The sequence below is a fragment of the Citrus clementina genome, unplaced genomic scaffold, assembly GCF_000493195.1.
Source record: "Citrus clementina cultivar Clemenules unplaced genomic scaffold, Citrus_clementina_v1.0 scaffold_6, whole genome shotgun sequence".
NCBI lineage: Eukaryota > Viridiplantae > Streptophyta > Magnoliopsida > Sapindales > Rutaceae > Citrus > Citrus x clementina.
Genome location: NW_006262139.1, coordinates 14,467,206 through 14,472,509, shown reverse-complemented (window position 1 = coordinate 14,472,509; position 5,304 = coordinate 14,467,206).

Here is a 5,304-nt window from a genome sequence, read left to right as displayed (position 1 = left end):
CGTTTTCTATTATCTCTACTAAACGATATGTCGTTTAACGATATCCTAAATATTTCAAATAATAGTAGAAATATTATGAAATATTTACTTGGGAATGATAATGGAAATCAAGTAGTGAAAATGATTGATGAAGTTTACTTACTTAAATGCAAGAAGTAATGAGAATCATGTGGTGGGTTTCGTCTAAAATGAAAAACAATAATGCTACATGTCCCAAATATTAATTCCAAAATTCATCCCAAGTGATGTGGCAGTTGATATTACATCTCATTTATAAGTTTATTTTAAATTAAAATAGACCCATCTAAAAGAATTTATTTTACAAGAAATCCTTTTATTTTTTTTACAACTAAAGTTGTGTTTATTTTCTAGAGTGAGAGTGAGGAGTGTGGATTCCTTCCACTCCAATATTTACTTCAACAAATTGGAGAAGAATTGAGAATCTCACTCCGTGGGCCCCATCCACTTTTAGAGTGGGAGCACGGAGTGGGGAGAGGAGGTGGCTCCCACCTCTCCATTTTCTACCCTTGTTTAATTGAATTGAATTGAATTTGATTTAATAAAATAAAATAAATATTATTATATTTATTTAAATATTATTATTATATTTAACTAAATAATAATTTACATTGATTATAAGTTAAAATTACTTAAAAAATAATATTATTATATTAATAGAGAATTAATAAATATTACTATATGCTATCTTTATTTAATAATATAATAATATTATATTTATTTTAAAAATAATAGTACTTTATTTATTTAATATTAATAATTAATAATAATAAATAGTTTATTCTAAGAAAATATTAATTTTGTACTAAATAATATTATATTAATAAATAATAAATTTAGTATAATTATATTAAATAATATAATGTTTCATTTTATATTTACCCTTCTTTTTATTAAATTTACTATAATTATATTTAATAAATATTTAAATATTATTATTATATTTAACTAAATAATAATTGGGTTTGATTCTAAGTTTAATTTACTTAAAAATAATATTATTATATTAATAGAGAATTAATAATATTATTATATACCATTTTTATTTGAAAATATAATATTATTATATTTATTTAAAAATAATAGTATTATATTTATTTAATATTAATAATTAATAATAATAAATAGTTTATTCTAAGAAAATATTAATTTCATACTATGTTAGTAGTAAAAATATTTTATTTATATTGCCCTCATCAACAATTTTTAATTTATATAATTAAAATTAAAATTAATAAAAACTGTGATGTTCATAATTAAGAATATTAATAATTATTATAAATTTACAAATATAATAAAATAAATGTTTATTCATTAAATATATTTTTATTAACTTTTTAATTAAAAACTATAATTCTTTAAATAAAGATAAAATTGTCATTTGAAACTATTTATTCTCAATCAAAGACAAAGTAAATATATAAATTGAATTTTGATCTTCATTTTATGCTTCAATTTCAGTGCAAATAAACAACTTACTCCCACTCCCAATCTTAGGATTCCCACTTCTGAGGATTTCTACTCCAATCTAAAAAGTAAATGGTATCTAAAAGTCTTTTGCCCTATTGTTTTTGGCCTAGCTGCAAATTGAACAGGTTTGTCCTATCGTTTTTTTTGGCTTGGTTGCAAATTAGAGAGAAAGTTCAGGGAGAGCAAAGCTTTGGTTTCTTCTCACTCATGACAGGTTTGTTATCCCTACCAAACTATTTTACTAGCACTCAACAATATGTACTTCTTGAAAAAAAAAAAACGAATTGATGGAATTTAAATTGCTTGGCTGCAAACTACATGAACAGAGAGAGGAACTTTAGGAAGAATAAAACTTTCAGCTGAGATGATGGATTTGGAGTCAAAAGAAATAGAAGACTCCCCAAAAATCATTACTGCTGAGGTGAATTTTTTAATTTTTATTCTTATTTTTTTGTACCTTATATTAATATGTTTCGAATTTGTATTAATTGATGATGATTTTAATTAGTTGGATATTTTTGCTTTATTTGAATCAGGTTGATGACGAGAACGATATAAGTAATGAACCAAATGCAGAAGAAATTATTGAGCCAAAAATTGGCATGGTTTTTTATACGACTCAAGATTTGTTTGAGTTCTATAAGATGTATGGGAAGACAATGGGATTCGAAATTATTAAAAGAACCTTTAGGACAGGAGACGATAGATAGTTGAAATATGTGACATTTTCATGTTCATGCAGCGGCAAGGCAAAATCTTTATCGAACCATCCTTTTTTATTACAACCAACATTCAAAACAAATTGTAAGGCTAAAGTAAGGGCAAAAACATGCTTGGATAGAAAGTGGGAAGTCAGATCCATTACATATGAGCATAATCATGAGTTAAACACACCAAGTAAAGCTCGTTTTCTGAAAATCAACAGGGTGATGAAGTTGTTTGTTCAAAGAAAGTTGGAATTGAATGATCAAGCTAGAATAAAACTGAATAAAGGCTTTAATTCTTTGGTGGTTGAAGCAGGAGGACATGAAAATTTAGCTTTCGTAGAAAAAGATTATAGGAAACATTTAGATAAAGTAAGGCGCTTACGGCTTGGGGATGGTAATGCTTCTGTAGTTCTTGATTATTTCTTAAAAATGTAAGATGACAACTCCAATTTTTTTTATATGGTGGATTTAGATGAAGATGTTCGGTTGAAAATTTTCTTTTGGGCTGATCCAAGAAGTAGAGCAGCGAATAAAAAAATTGGTGATGTTATTACATTTGATTCAACATCTCACAAATAAATATTATATGCCATTTTCTGCTTTTGTTGGGGTCAATTATCATGGACAATCAACATTATTGGGATGTGGTTTGATTTCTAACGAGGACACTGACACATATATATTGCTTTTTCAATCTTGGCTTACATGCATGTTTGGTTGTGCTCCAAATGCCATAATCACTGATCAAGATAAGGCCATGCAAAAGGCGATTAAAGTTGTCTTTCCGCATGCGCGACATAGGTGGTGTTTATGGCATATAATGAAAAAGCTTCCAAAAAAAATTGAAAGGTTACAAGAAATATAAAGTGATCAAGTTGACTATGCAGAATATTGTTTTATGATTCTTTAATACCTTCTGATTTTGATAAACGTTGGATGGTGTTCATTGAAAAATATAATCTTTATAACAACGAATGGTTGCAAAGCTTGTATGATGAGAGGCAATGTTAGGTGCCAGTATATGTGAAGGATATATTTTAGGCAGGAATGTCTACAACACAACGCAGTGAGAGTATGCATACATTCTTTGATGGGTATATAAATTCAAAAACTACTCAAACAATTTGTTGAACAATGTGGAAATGCACTACGGGACAAGGTGGAAAAAGAAAATCATGCTGATTTTAATGATTTGAATTCTAATATCCCTTGTGTTACTCATTATGCCATGGAGTAGCAATTCCGAAATGCTTATGCAATGGAAAAATTCAGAGAATTTCTGCAAGAGTTAAAAGAAAAAATCTTTTGTGAGATATTTTCATGTCAAACAAATATTTTAACTTCAAAGTTTGTAGTAGTTGAAGATGTTAAATTTGGAGAGAATCACCGTCGTGACCCTTTTGGAGTTTCTTTTAATGATGTTGATTGTGAGATTAATTGTAAGTGTCGACTATTTGAGTTTAAGGGAATATTATGTCGACATATCATTGCAGTGCTTACTCATAAAGAAACATTTTTTGTTCCAGAACATTATATTTTGAGGTGATGGAGAAAGTATATAAAAAGATGCCACATCAAGGTGAAAGTAAGTAATGACAATTGGAGCACAAAACTTGAAAGACTCAGATTGATAAGATGTGCAACTTTTTTTATGATGTAGCTGAACTAGCAACTAATAATGAGAATAATTGCAATGTAGTGTTGGAGGTATTAAATGATTTGAAAGAAAAAACTAATGTTAAATGGAGGTGGTGGTGAAATTAGTCAACATGGAAGTAATATAGCTCATGGCACAACAAAATGTGGGGAGCTTCGTGGTAGTCATAATGGTAAAATTCTTTCTCCACTAGCAGTTAGAAGTAAAGATCGTTCGCCTTACAAATGAAGGCAGTCTAAGATTGAGCAAATTATTTAGAGAAAAAAGCAAAAGAAAACGACGAAGGTATAAAATTAATAAATTTTATCTAAAATGCTTATCAAATATTTTACTATACAATACTTATAATTCCTACATATTATTTTATTCAAGGGATCTCAAATGATAAGTAGTGAAACACAAAGATATAGATTGGAGAACAATGCAACTCATGCAATGGTTACTTCTGATAATCCAATGCAAGTAATGTGTTTTTATTATTTTTGCTTGGTATATAATTGTGAGGAGTATGTTATTCTTATTGTCATTAGGTTGATGTCATTTTCTTTTATATTTAGGGTAATACATAGATAAATAAATAATATCTTTTCTCTAGTTACAAATCTTTAGCTTTTTCTTTTTAACTAATCAATTTTAACGTATACAAGTCACTCGAGAGTTGTAAAGAGATTGAAGTATCTAGCAAGAAGCCAAACATAAAAAGATGAAGTACAAGAATTATTTGAAAACATTATGTTATCAAACAATAAAGTTAGATTATTGTTAAATTACTTTCAGAGTTCAGTTTTTGCTCTGAAATTTATGATGAATTATGAATTTTTAATTGCATGGATGATTATAGGTTGAGCTATTGCAATTTTATAGTAACAATACAATCCGGATGTTATGTATTTGTGATTTTATGTTCTTACAGTTAATGAATTTTCCTTTAAAAGAAAAAAAAAGAGTGAACATTTTAGTTAGGACTGAAGCACATCTTCAGTTTTTTATAATAATGCAAATGACTATTGCTGGAAATTTTCTCTTTGAATGGCAAAGCTAATTAAGTGTAGATTAATTTTCAGTACATATTGAGTTTACAAAAGAAGCCCTTCTCTTGGGTTTTGATTGAAATAAATTACAATGTTAATTTATTTTCTTCCCTATGTTAACTGCTACTACTATTGAATATGAATAATCACTGGACGAAATCTATTAACTTTCTGTCATATAACTCTGCTTTCTTGCCAATTCTAGCATAGAGAGCACTTCAGCTTGTGCAACCTCCTCACCGTCTGCTCTATGAACTGCAATTTGGCATAAAAACCTAATGTCGATAACTGGACAATTTGTTCTCCAAAACACACAAGCTGAACCAATGGAGCAATCATTCTTATTTCAATTGCTTTAGAAGTCATGGCCAAATTCCCAATAACATTGATGCAAAAAATGAGGCTCATCATTGTGCACAAC